The following is a 19,536-nucleotide window of genomic DNA, read 5'->3' as shown; positions in this document are numbered from 1 at the left end:
TCATCCCCACCTAAGGATTCTTTAGGCTTCTCGTCAGGTAGATCGTATATGTATAGTCAGGTGAAAAAGAAATCAAAATGGCTATAAAATGTTTTATGCCAAAGTATTTTCTTTATTACTATTATCTACTTGAAGAAGCCCTTGCGGCGAAACGCGTTTAGATATTAATTTTATTACTTTATAATAAAGAAAATACTTTGGCATAAAACATTTTATAGCCATTTTGATTTCTTTTTCACCTAAAATAGGTCTCTCGCTGGCTTGCCCGCTATTACCATGCCCTCCGACCTCGCACAACACACCCCCAGTTAAATAGTGGGGAACAACCCCCCCGGGCCAATAGGCACACACAGAAACAAGAAAGTGGAAAAGAGCCCAAAAAGCTTTTAACCTCAAGAGTGGAGCGTAAAAATGGTGGAGATATTGCCACTTACCCTAAATGGGGGTATATCAGACTTGGATCATATTCCAATCCAGTAGATATCAAGGCATATATGAAAGAGAAGAATAAGGGGAAGCACACAGCATAATTCTATGATAAAAAAGAAATGTATTGAAACTACAGATGGACAACTCACATGGAGTAGAGCCTCAGATAGGACAGGCTTAAATTTCTTCAGCATTAGTACCGTCTGGTGGCAGTTTCCCTTTTTGTTAAAGGGAAACTCCAGTGCCAGGAAAACAATCCGTTTTCCTGGCACTGGAGGGTCCCTCTCCCTCCCATCCCCCAATCCCCGGTTACTGAAGGGGTGAAAACCCATTCAGTCACTTAACTCAGGCAGCGACATGTCCCTCGTCGCTGCCTGCTCCTCCCCCGCCGCTCCACCTTCTGATTCCGTCGGCCGGTGGGCGAGACTGATCCCGCCCACCGGCCGAGGAGTCCCAATGCGCATGCGCGGCAATGCCGCGCATGCGCATTGGCGCACCCCATAGGAAAGCATTGAAAATGAATTTCAATGCTTCCCTATGGGGAATAGAGCGACGCTGGAGGTCCTCACACAGCGTGAGGACGTCCAGCGACGCTCTAGCACAGATAATCTGTGCTAGGGACCAGGAAGTTCCCTCTAGTGGCTGTCTAGTAGACAGCCACTAGGGGAGGACTTAACCCTGCAAGGTAATTATTGCAGTTTATAAAAAACTGCAATAATTACAGTTGCAGGGTTAAGGGTAGTGGGAGTTGGCACCCAGACCACTCCAATGAGCAGAAGTGGTCTGGGTGCCTGGAGTGTCCCTTTAATTTAGAGAGTAAGACAAAAGCAACACAACAGGAAAAACCTTCTGATGTAGGTCACAATATATGAATGTGAAGATAATAAAGTGCAAATTATTATATACCTTGTATACCAGAGACTATGGACCCGGCTCTGGGTAGAATGGCTTGGGTGTCTATAAAGAGGAAACCACCCTTCTTTGAAGCAGTTTATTGGAGGACCCAAAACAGTCTGTTTTGGGTCCTCCAATAAACTGCTTCAAAGAAGGGTGGTTTCCTCTTTATAGCATACATGGGTTTATTATAAAACTAAAACACTGCACAAACAGTTAAAAAATAAACAAGTAAAAGTATCACTATACAAATATATAATGTCCACCATGGATACCTTTCCAAGACGCGTTTCACCCTATATAAAGGCTTTTTCAATCGGTGTATGCTGCTCCAAGTCTAATCTGTTTGTTAAATATGGCGGTGTTACTGTTCATTGGTGGTTCTTCGTGGGGTTTGACCAATAGGAATCCAGCAATCCGAAGGTGTGTTCATGTCATCAGGTTCCTATTAACTCAATGAGTCCGTACCGGAAGTGACATACTGCATATAAGCAGCATCACTTCCGAAGTTGCATTCCCCATCTTATCGTCGGGCGAGTATTGAGTATTTGCCAGGAACTGACGTTACACAACATACCGTGTACGTCATTTCCATAATGCCCGATGGAGCCATATTGGAGTGGGGAAATGTTTATGGGTAATATGATCTTCGTCCAATGTTAGTAAATAGCTATTAACAATGTGTCTCCATATAAAGAGAGAAAAGAATAATACACAGTAACACACATTAGGAAATGGTATTCGAAAGGTGAATATTTTGATGAATAATTAAATACATAATTGGTTTACATGTTCCAGTGATTGTAATAAGAACGTATTTTCAACATCTTGCATAAATCTCTATAATGCTATATCTATATGTATTGATTTCTCAAGCTATATAAATAAGGTACAAAAGTGCATATATTCAAAATATTATGAAATGGAATCAAAATTATACTAAGAAACTAACTGAAAATACAAATGCACTATTAGTCCTATCTCTATCCATAGGGGTATCCTTTATTATATATACACACACTAAAACTTATTTCTGTAAATATGGTTATTATGGCTATGCCCCACACCCTGTATGAATAGAACCTTACTCTTAAAGTGACAGTGCTAATAAAAATAAAATATCAGTACTATAAAAAGTGGCGCATTTCAAAGTCATTGTTTAGACCGAAGGGGGTCAGAGTTTTGAAATTAAATATCCACCTCATCTCTTGTTGTCCCCATCTTTTTAATGGGATCTTTTCCTCTCCAATTCAAGAGTACTATTTTAATCAACATAAAAAATGTATTATGTGGGGTAGGGATCGACCGATATGAATTTTTTTAGAGCCAATATCGATAATCTGTGAACTTTCAGGCCTTGCCGATATTCTGTACATTTAAACTATTTCTTAATGTAAATGCACAAAATATACATGCCACACATAGTGGATGCAGTGTGTATATAATGAATGCAGAGTGTGTTTGTGTAGTGTGTATATAATGAATGCAGGGTGTGTTTATGTAGTGTGTATATAATGCATGCAGGGTGTGTGTGTTTGTGTTGTGTGTATAAAGTGAATGCAGTGTGTGTGTAGTGTGCGTAAAGTGAATAGAGTGTGTGTAGTGTGTGTATAATGAATGCAGTGTGTTTGTGTAGTGTGTGTATACAATAAATGCAGAGTTTGTGTAGTGTGTATATAATGAATGCAGAGTGTGTGTGTGTGTGTTTGTGTAGTGTGTGTATAGTGTGTGTTTATAATGCAGTGTGTGTATATAATGCAGAGTGTGTGTAGTGTGTATATAATGAATGCATAGTTTGTGTTTGTGTAGTGTGTGTGTATATAATGAATCCAGTGTGTGTGTTTGTATAGTGTGTATATATAATGAATCCAGTGTGTGTGTTTGTATAGTGTGTGTTTTTCTGAAGGGATGTCATTTGTGTAAAATGAGGGGGAGGGCGGGCATTTTTTATTTTAACATTTTTAAAGGAACACTAGTCATCAGAACCACTGTAGCTTAATGTAATTGCTCTGGTGTCTATAGCCTGTTCCTTTAAGAATTGTATATTAGTTTTTTTTATTTTTATTTTTAACAACAAACGTTTCTGCATGCTCTGCATGTAGGAGCTGAACGTTCCCCATAGAGATGCATTGATTTAAAACATCTCTATGAGGAAATGCTGATTAGTGCAGCATTTTGCGGCGCATGCTCAATAGCTTCCCAATGCTTTCCTATGGAAAAAACAGGAGAGAGAGTAAGCGCTTAATAACAAAATGAGGCAGCAACCCTAAAAGGGAATACCTAAAAAAAAAAACCTTTAAGTACAACAAGGAAAAAACAGAAATAAAGGCTGTGCCAAATTAGACCAATACCATATATATAATAAAATAAGAGAATAGTCCAAATGCTAAAGTCTTAGCTGAATAGATCTTCCTTAGATCAACTAGTCTGTAAAGTGCTTGGTCAGGAACAATGTCCTCACTGTCCTTCCCCAGGGGGATCCAATAATATGAAAAGATAAAAAAAATAGAAAACGGGGGGCGGGGCCGGGCCGGGCCGCCGGGCCGACTGGCAGCCATCTGCTTAGGCTCCAGCACCGAGCCTACTAAAACACCGTAAAGAGACATTACCGACCGTGTCAAGGACGGATTGTCCGTCTCCACTCAATAGAGAACAACCCCAGCTTTAACCAGATACCTGGAAGACGCCTGCAGCAACCGGGATGTGCTAAAACAGCTACCCTCGGCCTTCTTGCCACCATAAGCCTCTATGCAAGCGGCCGCCGAGGACGAACAAACGACTCGGAGACACATCCAAAGGAGACACCAGGGTGAGAGACGGACGCCCTGCAAGAGGTACCAGCACACAAAGAGACCTGCTCTGGCCCCGGGCTCGGCCCCGCTTCCCCCCCCTGGCCGGCGGGGGTCATCCCGGCCGCATGGCGGCGGCCCACACAATGGCGGGAGCTCCCGCGTTGGTCCCACGCTGACCGCCTGAACTGGAAAAGGCTGCCTGAAACACAGCCCGCCAGCAGACACCGATATGGATGAAGAGGGAGGCATCCGTCCACTCAGATGGGGAAATGATCGGACGCCGCCCTGGGGGCCCCGACGGCTGCTGTCATACGGAAGGACCCCTGAGCAACCAGCCCCCCCTCCCGAGGGAAGATATGGACCCGGCCTCTGGGTTCGGGGGTGGCCCAGAGGAACTATGCCCCCGACACCGTGAGTCCTGTGGGACGGGAACACACCAGCCTTTCCGGTATACCGGTCGCCGTGAGAGGGTGGACCCAGTCCCAAGTATGTGGCCGGCGCTCAGTGGGGTGAGAGGGCCCAGACGCTTCACAGATGCATCTGGGGTGCTGGGGAGGTGCAGGAGACGGATGGGACGAGGACTCTTGGTGGGGGGTCTGTAAGACCAATCCGGACTCTGAGTGCCCACGGAACCTCGGGGCATCACGCGGGGGAGCTGGATATGACTTGGGGAGGACTGACGGAGGATGGACGGCCTAACGGGCCCACAACGGCAGGTGTGGGATCGGCCCTCACCTGGGGTAACGGACTTTGCTCCACTCAGTCCACACCATGTAAAGACACTGTTTAGTCTGGCCATGATTAAATAACAAAGCTCTGTTCGACAGTTCACAGACTTAATTTCCACGTTTGCATTTATTTTTCAAAGTTGAGATGGAACGGTCAAGCCCCTGATAAGGCCACTGGAACTCATTCACTGAATCACAGGAAGCTGATAAGGCCCTGGATAATAGTTTTTGTTATTCTGAAGCTCGATTCAGCTTTGCTAAGGCTACATATGCCATTGTTTCCTTATGTTAATTATGCTTAGTTCAAATTATGACCATGCTATTTACATCTCAAAAGCCCCCTAGGGGGGGCGGGGCCTGACTGCTGAAGGGAGCAGACGCATGTTGCTGCTGCTCCCGCTGACCAACTTGCCTAAAGCCGATTATCGTCCACCGGAGGCAGTAAACTGGAGTCCCGGTGCTCCCAAACGACAGGGGACATCGAGACCGACATGATGATACCACGCAAGTGGTTCTGGGACTCGGACCCGTCCAGCGCAAGTTTGCGGCCTACAAGCATGGTAGCGGTGGGAGAGACGGCCGCTCCCCCACTGCAGACATACACGGCGAGGCAAAACTGGAAACCCCGTTCCCCCCCCTATGGACCGGCGGGGGTTATCCCGGTCCCCACCGAAGCGACACACAGGGCTATACGGAAGGCACCTGCCCACCCGGGCCTGGGCTCCGGACGCACCGGGCCTAGCAACTCTGCCGAAGTCCCTAGCCTGATAATTCCTGAAACCGCACAAGCCACAAGCCTGGATTTAATATTCCAACAATTCATGGAAAAGCTGGACAGTATCTTTGCAGCACCCCAAGTACACAGAGAAGGTACAGCATGTGGGTCGGGGAAACGGAGGCGGAAAGGGCCTCCTACGGGCACCACGTACCCCTCAGCGCCTGTAACTAGTACCGACCGCCCTCCCGGGCCTGGGGTCATCCGGAGGCCACCTCCACGGCATCAACCACACCGCCGGAAGCCTAACCGCCGCTGGCGGCGACGAACCACCGGGGCTATCCGAAGCGCCCTCACGGGGAAGAACTCGGCCTCTTGTGGCACCCGAGTTCGTGGAACCAGGATGCAGACCCCACACGGAGCCTGGGGCCAAGGGGAGACTCGACCGCCCCCACACCCCCCCCGCACTCAACGCATGCAGCCCCTCACAGTAAGCGGACAGAGATGGCGACCCTCGTCGGGAATTGCCGGAGAGGACGACTCACTAAGGCACCATCCCGAACACGATACCAGACCCGTCCAGCCAGCACTCAGAGCCGGCATAGGCTGAGCATATCGAACTGTATGTACGCTACCCCTGCTGACCTCACAGGGGAGGCAAGACTGGACTCTGTCGGACAATACCTCATTTATTGACTTATTAGCAGTATGGTGCTTAAACATGCAGTGTTTACCTTCTTTTACATACTAACAACAGATACACACTGATCATAATACTAATGAGTCTTAAGCTCTCGTTTACCAGTATACAGTACCTAGACTAGACCTTTAGCACTGACTAAATAATGTGTATATCGGAATTACCTTTAGTATATAGCCTGTACCAATTGTTGAATGATGCATGCAACCAAAACAGTCTTAGGTCACCTCTTCTATTTGTACAGCTTGATTGTCTAGGCCTCTCCTTCTACTCTGTAGATATACATAAACCTGTGTAGTAATGATCCATGCCTGATCAGCCTGCCACCAGCTCAGTATACCTGTTTAGCTAGGACGCGGGCCCCATAGCCTGTTTACCTCTGCTGTTTCCTTGCCATACTACGCATAGATTGTATGCCATATGTTACCCACCAGTTACATCTCTCCCCTATTGTCATTTAAGCCTGTTTACCTCATGTTATTGCCAGACCGACAATTAGATCCAGCCTGTTTGCAGCATACTGATACACTCGAAGTTGATATTATCCTGCAGTACGTGATCCAGCCTGTTCCTACTACATATTATATAATTGAGATCTAAACTGATGATCACTCATGTGCTGTTTCGCCAGCCTAAGCTTGTATACATATATAACACTACTGTTGAAACTCTTGATTAACAAAAAAAAAAAAAAAAATGAGGCCGTTACTCTCGGGAGTACATGCAATCTTTGTATAAACCAATTGTGCATAACCTGTACTTTTCATGCATTAACCCCTTGTCTTACTTTCTGTAATGATCCAACTTTTGCCTCAATAAAAACAAAGATTGACAAAAAAAAAAAAAGCCCCCTAGGGCCTCCGCTTGAGACCGTTTACTATTATTATTTTCGTTGCCTAGATAACCAGACGGATGTAAAACATGATGTAGGTTAAAATGCTAACATATCCCAATAGGAAGACGCACGCTACACATATAGCTACACGCCACTTGCTATTCATACTTCAAAAGCCCCCTAGGGCACCCGCTTAAAGGACCACTCTAGTGCCAGGAAAGCATACTCGTTTTCCTGGCACTAGAGTGCCCTGAGGGTGCCCCCACCCTCAGGTACCCCCTCCCGCCCGGCTCTGGAAAGGGGAAAGGGGTAAAAACTTACCTTTTTCCAGCGCTGGGCAGGGAGCTCTCCTCCTCCTCTCCGCCTCCGTTCCTCCCCATCGGCTGAATGCGCACGCATTCAGCCGGTCACATAGGAAAGCATTCATAATGCTTTCCTATGGACGCTTGCGTGCTCTCACTGTGATTTTCACAGTGAGAATCACGCAAGCGCCTCTAGCGGCTGTCAGTGAGACAGCCACTAGAGAATTAGGGGGAAGGCTTAACTAATTGATAAACATAGCAGTTTCTCTGAAACTGCTATGTTTATAAAACAATTAGTTAACCCTAGCTGGACCTGGCACCCAGACCACTTCATTAAGCTGAAGTGGTCTGGGTGCCTAGAGTGGTCCTTTAAGGGTGCTTATTCCTGTTGACTAGATAGCCAGATGGATGTCAACCATGATGTAGATTAAACTGCTAACATATCCCAATAGGAAGATGCACGCTACACATGTAGCTACACGTCACTAGCTATTTACATTTCAGAAGCCCACTAGGGCCCCCGCTTAAGGCCGTTTATGTTTGTTGACTAGATAGCCAGATGGAAGTACAACATGATGTAGGTTAAAATGCTAAAATATCCCAATAGGAAGACGCAAGCTATACGTATAGCTACACGACATTAACTATTTAAATTTCGAAAGCCCCCTAGGGCCTCCGCTTAAGGCAGTTTATTTTTGTTGATAACCAGATGGATACAAAACATGATGTAGGTTAAAATGCTAACATAGCCCAACAGGAAGACGCACGCCACACATGTAGCTACACGTCACTATTACTGCGGCCACACCAGCTCACCAAAGGCTTTTCTTAAACGCCTAGATTACACACTTATTACTGCATTAAGACAGTTGACTGATGGGATACTCCAGCCGCATATGATTACTGTAACACATGTTTAAGCGGATGTGAGCTCATGTACCATGCATACAGTTTTTGCACTATTAGTTTTCTATACGTTTTTATTAAGACACATATGTATAAGATACATACCCATGAAGCTTCACGCTCACGGGCAGCTAGCATAGCATGATACATTTGTTCATTATGCGCAGTCTGTGCTGAAATATGTACAAATGCATTTCTGCAAAGTTTATATATGTTTATATGTACTGAGTAATACGCCTCTGCGCAGGTGATATTCTGCATTAACCCTTTTAAACCGATAATTTAGCCTCTGCGCAGGCGACTGTTTGCTTTCATAAAAAACGGTCCGATATGAGAACTCTAGACATGATACCAATAAACATATTTAAAACAAAAAAATAGAAAACCAAATAGTGTGGTGTGTTCAATAGGGTACAACAAATGATGAAAAGAAGATAGTAATGCACTCACATGTATTAGAGGAGAGACCACTAAGGGGCAGGGGAGAGCTCTAAGGGACAGCTCTATAGGACAGGGGGCAAGACAGGGAGCTCTTTCACACTACGCGCGCGCACACACACACACACACAATGCATCCCTACACACACACAGAAACACACAAGGCATCCCTACACACAGAAACACACAATGCATTCCTACACACACAGAAACACAACATGCTTCCCTTACACACACAGAAACACACATTGCAACCCTTACACACAAAGACAATGCATCCTTTGCACACATACACAATGCAAACCCTTACACACACGCGCAAACACACACACTGCTTTTCTTACATACACACAGAAACACAATGCATCTCTTACACACACTCAATGCAGTATCCCTATACACTACATACCATAAGCACACATATTAGATCCTCTACAATAACACATAACACATCCCCTACACACTCCACTCCCTGTGAGTGAACTCATGGGTGGGTGGAACATATAAGTGGACTTATGAGTGGGCCTTGTGGGCATACTCACCGTCAGGCCCTGGGGCCCAGACCTTGAGCTGTGTAAGGGGCCCCCCAAAACAGAGCTGCTTCCAATTCTCCCAGAACATTGAATTTTGTGACCACAGTTGCAAACAGCCTCCAGAGATCCTGTTCTACACCAGACCAGTGGAGCCAAACTGCAGCCCATCATCATCCTCATCTGGTTGTAAGTAGGCAATCTAGTATATTAGTAGTGACACTAATCTATAATTTACCTCACATTAAAGGGACACTATAGTCCCCAGAACCACTTCAGCTTAATGAAGTGGTTCTGGTGTCTATAGCCGGTCCCTGCAGGCTTTTTAATGTAAACAACACACTGTGTGCAGCACTGGCGTTAGTTCGTATGGCAGATCATATGGGTGGGGCATTGTGATGTCACATGGGGGCGGCAAATTCAGCTGTTCCCCATGCAGCCACAGGTGCCGCTGTGCTGTGAGATTGTGATTACTCTTCAGAGTAGCCTACAGAGCAGCGCATGGGAGAGAGAGGAGGAGGCATGATTTAATCTTACAACAAATCCAGTAAGCAAATCTTTATAAATTTGGGGGGGGATCAGCTCTGTTTCCACAGTTTATTGGTGTTTACTCTGATGTCTGTATTAATATTGAGGGATTTCTAAGTAGTAACATCAGTGTGTGTCAGCAGGGACAGCCGTTGGGGTGTGCAAGCTGTGCGATCACACAGGGTGCCATGACAACAGAGGCGCCCGGCGGACAACACAGCTTACAAGTTGGGGACACCAGCATATTCAATTTAAACGATTCGCTGGTGGTCCACTGGTGCGCACCAGCAGTAGGTGCAGTCAGATTATATCCTCTCCCTCGTGGTTCCGGTACTCAGTTAGTGAGTCAGAGCACAGGCTCAGAGATTCTCAGCCTGCGCTCTGACAACATTGAAAGTCAGAGCTGTGAAGGAGCGGGTATGGCAAAGAGCTACTGATTAGCATAACATCAATATCCATTATAAAACCAGGAAAAGGTGGGCATGGATGGTGAACTGATTTGGTGGTGCAATGGGCCACTTGACTGGTTTTGCCCCACAGGCCTAAGGCTGCCAGCCCTCCCCTGTACACACACTCACTGACAGACACAGACAAATTCTCTCACACACTCAAAGTATTACCACCCTCCTCCTACCTCCCTTGTGGGCGCAGAAAGGGCTTTCCTTGGGTCCAGTGGGACTGGGAGCAGGTTACAGTGGGGCTGGATGCGGCTTATAGGAGTGGGCTGCCGCTGATCCAGACTCCCACTCTCCTGTCTCTTATCTCAGTGCGCCGGGAGGAAGTGACAGGAACTTAACTACTTCCTCGCGGTGCTGAACCAGCGCTGGGGAATGGGTGGGCCGGCGTGCGGGCGGCTTTGCAAGGTGTTTAACTCCCCCCAGACGGGAAATCAATGCCGCCCAAAATTATATCAGCTGACGTCTGCCTTATACAAAGAGATAAGTCCTGCGCTCACTCCCATCACTCCTGGGCGTCAGCAACGACCACAGTACACATCAGCCCCAATGTATAGTAAAATCCAAAAGAAAAAAAAAAGTTACCTGCGCTCTCTCCTTAATCCCTATGTATATTAAGACAAATGGAGGTCATTTAGTTACTCCAATGGTCATTAGAGGGAATGCCCACCTGCCAACGTCAAGGCAGACCCCCTAAGCGGGTCCTACACTGACCCTTCACCGTGTTTCCTTGAGCCTCTGGCAAAGATATCTTTAATAAGAGAGAGGTATTTTTTATATACACCCCTATATACTTATTAACGCTTAATAGGGAACACATGGGATGGGCAGCAACATTGTAACAAAGCTGTGTGATACAAAAAGACGTCTGCCTTATACCTAAACCAGGAAAGGACCATCTAGACCCCGGACACTACCGCTCAATACCCGTATTAAATTCGGACATCAAATTGCTCACAAAAGCCATCACTAATCTACTGTATCCATACCTAGAATGACTAATTCACCCAGACCAAGTGGTGTTTATCCCAAATAGACAAGCGGCAGTAGACACGATATGGTACGCCCAACACCATATCTTACCGACGGCACTGGTCTCCCTGGACGCCGAAAAGGCATTTGACCGCCTGTTGTGGCCATTACCTTTCCATGTCCTACGACATCTTGAATTCCCATCAGACTTCATGACCATGCTACGAGTACTATATACTGCACCGACTGGCCGATTATTACTACCAAACACTAAGACCTTTCCAATCTTCAATGGCACACGCCAAGGGTGCCCCCTCTCACCCCTCCTTTTCGCCCTATCCTTCGAGCCTCCTCTACAGGCAATACGCCTTAATCCGCACATTAAAGGCTTGCTGGTACTAGGAACAGAATAGAAGGTGGCAGCGTATGCCAAAATCCTCCTCACACTCACAAATCTGACCACCTCCATACCCCAGGTACTATCCCTCAAAGACAAATATGCAGGATACAAAATAAATGTATCAAAATCCGAGCTGCTACCCATCGCATTCGAGACTCCTGAACTACGTAACTTCCAGAGCACCCTTCCGCATTGCCCAGTTTTCACTCACCTACCTTGCTATACGTATACCGCCCAACCTAACTAGCCTTTACACACTAAACTACACGCCACTGCTCCAAACGGCCCATGAGAACTTGCTGCGATGGAACTCCGTTGGCATCTCGTGGCTGGGGAGGGTCACCACCATCAAGATAAGCCTACTGCCACAGTTCCTCTATCTATTCCCGGACTCCCAGACTTTAAAAGGCTACAATTGGCAATACAGAACAATGATAAGGTGCGCTGTGTCTTTAAGACCCAAGTGATTCAAAAGTGCAACTTGTGCAATATATTATAATAAAGTGCAAAGTGTTTAAAGTGCACTTAAATACGTAAATAAATATTATACATACATATGTCCTCTCGATTTATACATAAAGGAAAAGGAGAGACATAAAAAACATAATAGTGTAAAATCGTTTTTTAGAAAATATATATAAATATTAAATGTCAGAAGGGTGCACTCACAAACATAGAGCAGAAAGAGCCTGCTCTAGCTTTAATCGCTTCTTGAGATATACGACTGCATGAACGGAGATACTTCAAAAGAATTTATTTGCCCAGCACAGCATAGAATAGTCACCTTCCTTCACATCCAATTTTCAAATACACACAGAGTCCGGTAAAAGTGCAGCTTCAGGGTGTCGACTGTCCCTTTGTGTTGATCGCCGCTGTGGTTACCGTCTGTGTACGAAAAGAACTTCCGGGAGGAGGGACTTCCTTGTATGCGTGACGTAAGGTGCGTAGCTTTGCGTGATGACGCGTTTCGCCGTATTCACGGCTTCATCAGATCTGTCCATGCAAGTCTTAGTCGTTGTTTTATACCCATCTTAATGGGTAAACACAGGAGATTGGCAATCAGAGTCCTTTACCTTAACGCTGGTGTCAATTAAATACATGTTACAAAAAACAAAATCATACTTTATTATAAGAACTTTCTTAATTAAAAATAATAACTTTATATTACTATACTTGTTTTAAAAAACCTAGATATAACTTTAAAAACTTATATAAAAACAATATATAAATTATATGTATTATTACAAATCACATGATTTCCAAGGAAAATATTCCGATAGACATATATAAAGAGACATTTTTAAGAGACATTTTTTAAAAAGGACATTTTTAAAGAGACATACTTCAGAATATACAATACACAAAAAACAAAAAACAGAAAACAAAAACCGGCACTTAGCCCAAATACGTATTCACAGTTAATACATGTAATAAAAAGGAGAGAAAATGTGTTTTCCAAAAATAGGAAATATCTCTAAAGTAGAAAAAGAAATTTTTGTTAATATTAAGAGAAGATAATATGTTTAAAACAAACAATAAATTATTTCAAATTTAACTTAAAAAATTAAACAAATCAAATTCTATGTTGAGTCCCCTAGGTTCTAACGTTTTTAATCTGTGGACCCATTGCATTTCTTTTTTGCCTATATCAATAATGTGATTTCCCCCTCTCCATGATTTTTTTACTACCTCTATTCCTAGGAATACCAACCCTCTAGGGTCTTTATTATGGCATTTCTTAAAATGTGCCGAAACGCTATGATTATCATAGCCCTTGATAATGTTATTCACGTGCTCATATATTCTTTTGTATAGTGGGCGAATTGTCCGCCCCACATACTGTAGTCCACATGGGCATATTATTAAATAAATTACATTCTTACTAAAACATCAACTTTCCAAATACGAATGTAAGGTTTTAGACAAAGGGCTTAAGTTTGCCCCCAGTCGCAAGTTTGACTCCTTCTCGGCATATGTAGATATGCTGAAGTTCTCTAGAGGTTTAACACTAAAAAGGTTTTTTTATCTAAATAAATGCAAAGAGAAAGTTATAGATAACACCCATACCAATCTAAAAAATAAGTCTAGTTTTTACCCCAGAAATTATAGGACTAGTGCTATTGATATTTTTGAAAAATCAGTAACAGAAGATTTTGAGAAATTAGAAAAAAAGATCAAAAATAGGAAGAATAATTTAAACAAAGAGGAAAGAGAGGCATTACAGCAATTAAGAAGTAATAAAACAATTATCATAAAGCCCGCGGATAAGGGAGGAAGTATAGTGGTACAAGATTCAGAGATGTATATAAAAGAATGTTATAGACAACTTCAAGATCAAAATGTCTATAAAGTCTTAGAAAAAGATCCCATAGAGGAAATAAAAAAATCCTTGTATGAATTGTTGGATAGGGGAAAAGAGGACGGCATTCTGAATGAGGACAAATACAAATTTTTACATAATGATTTCCCCAGAATGCCAGTCTTCTATACCCTACCCAAGGTCCATAAGGATAAAATGAACCCCCCTGGAAGACCCATTGTTTCGGGGATACATTCCATTTCTGCCAATCTTTCGAAGTATGTAGATACATGGCTGCAGGATTTAGTTAAGATGGTGCCTTCTTATCTAAAGGATACTTTAGATGTTATCAATTTTTAAAAAAATGTGAAATGGAAGAGTACATATATATTGGTAACTAGTGATGTATCTTCGCTATATACCTCTATTCCCCACGCACAAGGCTGTCAAGTAATAGAAGATTCCCTAAATAGATCTAATAAATTCTCAAATGAACATGTTGATTTTTTAATTAAGAGTATTAATTGGATTTTACATAATAATTATTTTTTATTCAATTCTCATTTTTACTTACAATGCCAAGGAACGTCTATGGGGACCAGGTTTGCCCCAAGTTATGCGAACTTATACATGGCCGGCTGGGAAGAAAAACATGTGTATGAGAGTCCGGAATGGGGGGCAAACCTGGTCCTATATTATAGATATATAGATGATCTAATTTTTATATGGGATGGACATGAAGAAGCTCTTAAAGAATTTTTAGAAAAACTTAATAATAATAACTGGGGTATTAGTTTGACGAGTGTTTTTAGTAAGACAAATATTAACTATTTAGATTTAGAAATATATATAGAAAATGAGGAGATAAAAACAAAAAACTTTTTTAAGAAGGTAGATTCTAACAATTATGTTTTATACAACAGTGGCCACTATACTCCTTGGCTTAATAATATCCCCAAAGGCCAACTGCAGAGGATTAGGAGGAACTGTACCGATAAAGATAAATTCGAGGAACAAGCCATGATAATTATAGATAGATTTAAGCAAAAGAAGTATCCCCAACAAATTCTGGAAAAAGCATATAATGAAATAGTAAGTTTAGAATCTAACCAATCAGTGAGTAACCAGGAAGAAATAAGAAATCCAAAGAAAGAAAGAGAAATCATATTACCCTTGGTTTTTGATTTTAATCAAGAGTGCAATAAAATGAAATCAATAGTGAATAAACATTGGCATATTTTAAAGAAAGATAATGAACTCAGTAAAATTATCCCCGAAAAACCCTTTATTACGTTTAGAGGAGCTCCGAATTTTAAACGAATTCTCACTTTTAATCATCCTAAAAAAGAAATTCCCAAGACGTTTTTAGACAATAAAAAAGGGTTCTACTCCTGCAATAAATGTGCAGGATGCAGGTGTAGTAAAAATGCTACTTTAAAGGGGATCAGTAAATTTAAAAATAATATGAAAGATACTGAATTTTATATTAAAGATTTTATCACGGGTTTTAGTAAGAATGTAATTTATTTAATAATATGCCCATGTGGACTACAGTATGTGGGGCGGACAATTCGCCCACTATACAAAAGAATATATGAGCACGTGAATAACATTATCAAGGGCTATGATAATCATAGCGTTTCGGCACATTTTAAGAAATGCCATAATAAAGACCCTAGAGGGTTGGTATTCCTAGGAATAGAGGTAGTAAAAAAATCATGGAGAGGGGGAAATCACATTATTGATATAGGCAAAAAAGAAATGCAATGGGTCCACAGATTAAAAACGTTAGAACCTAGGGGACTCAACATAGAATTTGATTTGTTTAATTTTTTAAGTTAAATTTGAAATAATTTATTGTTTGTTTTAAACATATTATCTTCTTTTAATATTAACAAAAATTTCTTTTTCTACTTTAGAGATATTTCCTATTTTTGGAAAACACATTTTCTCTCCTTTTTATTACATGTATTAACTGTGAATACGTATTTGGGCTAAGTGCCGGTTTTTGTTTTCTGTTTTTTGTGTATTGTATATTCTGAAGTATGTCTCTTTAAAAATGTCCTTTTTAAAAAATGTCTCTTAAAAATGTCTCTTTATATATGTCTATCGGAATATTTTCCTTGGAAATCATGTGATTTGTAATAATACATATAATTTATATATTGTTTTTATATAAGTTTTTAAAGTTATATCTAGGTTTTTTAAAACAAGTATAGTAATATAAAGTTATTATTTTTAATTAAGAAAGTTCTTATAATAAAGTATGATTTTGTTTTTTGTAACATGTATTTAATTGACACCAGCGTTAAGGTAAAGGACTCTGATTGCCAATCTCCTGTGTTTACCCATTAAGATGGGTATAAAACAACGACTAAGACTTGCATGGACAGATCTGATGAAGCCGTGAATACGGCGAAACGCGTCATCACGCAAAGCTACGCACCTTACATCACGCATACAAGGAAGTCCCTCCTCCCGGAAGTTCTTTTCGTACACAGACGGTAACCACAGCGGCGATCAACACAAAGGGACAGTCGACACCCTGAAGCTGCACTTTTACCGGACTCTGTGTGTATTTGAAAATTGGATGTGAAGGAAGGTGACTATTCTATGCTGTGCTGGGCAAATAAATTCTTTTGAAGTATCTCCGTTCATGCAGTCGTATATCTCAAGAAGCGATTAAAGCTAGAGCAGGCTCTTTCTGCTCTATGTTTGTGAGTGCACCCTTCTGACATTTAATATTTATATATATTTTCTAAAAAACGATTTTACACTATTATGTTTTTTATGTCTCTCCTTTTCCTTTATGTATAAATCGAGAGGACATATGTATGTATAATATTTATTTACGTATTTAAGTGCACTTTAAACACTTTGCACTTTATTATAATATATTGCACAAGTTGCACTTTTGAATCACTTGGGTCTTAAAGACACAGCGCACCTTATCATTGTTCTGTATTCACGAGAGTGTTTTGAGGAGTTTTTACACTTATTTTTTGGTGCAGCTTCATTCTAAGGTAGATTATATTGATTGGAGACTAATATTTTACGAGCGCCTACTTTTTACTTGTTTTTTTGTATACAATTGGCAATAGACAAATTCGAATGGAAGGGCGGTGTCAGGATCCCGCGGGCGGCTGCGAGGGGAGGCTGCAATCCGCTCGCGGCACTCACCCTCCAGCCGTCCACGGTCCCCTTTCTGCCAGGTGTTCGGCGGGCGGCATCCTCCCAGCCACGGGTGCCGCCCGCGTCTTCTTCCGGGTCCCCCAGTGGCAGCATGCATGACGCTGCACGCTGGGAGACCGGCCAATTTGTTACACGCCGGGGTCAGTCACCTGACCCGGCGTTAAAGGCACAGTGCCTCAATCACAGTGGGAGGTTTAGTTATCTCCCACGTGTGATTGTTAATTCTGATTGGAAATTAGCCAATCAGAATTAACCTTCTGGTTTATATACTTACCTTTCCTGTTCCTCCCTGCCCTGTTGTGGTCTTTGCTTTATAGTATTGATACTGAACGTGTGCTTTCTGGTTACGTACTCTCTGGCTTGTTATACTGACTTTGTGACTTTCTCCTACCCTTTGACCTCGGCTTGTTTCTCGTTATTCTGTTTTCTGGTTCCCCTTACTCGGCTTGTCTCCTGACTATTCTGTGTGTGCTTAGCCCGGCCACTCTAAGGACCGGTACGGCACACTTTCTGTGTGTGTGTCTGTGTGTGTGTTGGCGTGTTGGGTTCCCCGAATCGTGACATTACAACAGGGCCATAATGGAACCTGCTGACATACCACAGCTCCTAGTTAATCAGGAGGCTAGAATGGATGGCTTGGACCACCGTATGGATCAGTTTGCTCAAGCTTTGCAAACCATACTGGCTCGCACTGCACACTTGCAGCCTGCCGTTCAGGAGGTTGCTGCTGCTGTGCCCGAGCCCATTCCCACTCCAGCACCCGTTCCTGCCCATGTAGTGCATATGACGCCGCCACAGCGCTACAGCGGTGACCCGGCATTGTGTCGTGGTTTCCTCAACCAAATTGACATCCATTTGGTGATGAATCCACGTTCCTATCCCACTGACAGATCTAAAATAGCCTTTTTGATAAACCACTTGTCAGGGAGAGCTTTAGCATGGGCTAATCCCATGTGGGAGAATGCTTCCCCAATGTCCTTTGCAGACTTTTTGACCGCTTTCAAACGCACATTTGATCAACCCGGTAGGGTTGCTTCTGCTGGCAAAGCTCTGCTTAGGGTACGACAGGGTAATAGATCTGTAGCGGATTACACTATCGAATTCCGCACTCTAGCAGCTGAAGTGGTTTGGAACAATGATGCCCTCGTAACAGCCTTTCAGGAGGGTTTGGCCGCTTACATACTGGATGAAATAGCATCCAGGGAATTGCCTGTTCTTTTGGATGATGTTATAGACTATGTGATCCTTATTGATAACCGCATTAGAGAGAGGCGTAGTCAAAGACGCCTGGATACACGGGTGTTTCCTGCCCTACCCAGCACTGCATTACTAGCACTACCCGCTCCTAGGCCACCATCCCCTGAACCCATGCAATTAGGCGCTACGGGGTTAACTGAGGCTGAAAGAGCGTACCGTAGAAGGGAGGGGTTATGCCTTTATTGTGGTAAGAGGGGGCACCGCTGTAATGCATGCCCTAAGGTACAGGGAAACTACAGCACCTAAGGCCTAGAGAGGGGTCGGCCTCGGGTGTTATGACTTTGTCCCCTCATGTGTCCATCTCCAGACCATTTATTACGGTTTCTCTTTTAGTCAATAAAACCACCATAACAACTAAAGCCTTGATCGATTCAGGTGCGGCAGACAACCTTATGGATGAGAATTTTGCCAAAACCGCAGCCTTGACTTTGATCCAAAAGGCCACACCCTTGGCCGTTGAGGCCATAGATGGTAGACCGCTTGAGAAACCTCTGGTAACCCATGAAACCCAAGAAATCATTATGTCTGTGGGTGCTTTGCACAAGGAAAGGTTAACCTTTCAAATAATTGACTCCCCTACTGCTTCAATCGTTCTGGGTTTTCCATGGTTAGTTAAGCACAACCCGGTACTTGACTGGGGTTGTTTAGATATACTCTCCTGGGGGGAATCTTGTCAACAAGTCTGTATGGCTCATGTACGTCCTGTTTGTTCACTCAATGTGCCCACGGCTAAACCACTTTCTGTTTCTGTCCCTTCTGTGTATGCAGACCTTGCATTGGTTTTTGAAAAAAGGGAAGCAGATAAACTACCCCCACATCGGGAGTATGACTGTGCCATAAACCTGTTACCGGGTACTATGCCTCCTAGGGGTAAGGTCTACCCTCTTTCTGAGAAAGAAAACCAGATCATGGAGGAGTACATACGGGAATCCTTAAGTAAAGGTTTTATTAGAAGGTCCTCTTCTCCTGCTGGTGCTGGTTTCTTTTTTGTGGCAAAGAAGGAGGGCGACTTGAGGCCATGTATAGACTACAGGGGTCTGAACAACATAACGATTAAAAACGCCTACCCTATCCCCCTCATCACTGAGTTGTTTGATCGTGTGAAAGGTTCCAAGTACTTCACCAAATTAGACCTCAGGGGGGCTTATAACCTCGTCCGTATAA

This window comes from Pelobates fuscus, chromosome 5 (genome assembly GCF_036172605.1).
Source record: "Pelobates fuscus isolate aPelFus1 chromosome 5, aPelFus1.pri, whole genome shotgun sequence".
NCBI classification, from domain to species: Eukaryota; Metazoa; Chordata; class Amphibia; order Anura; family Pelobatidae; genus Pelobates; species Pelobates fuscus.
Note: the sequence above shows the minus strand (reverse complement) of the source record.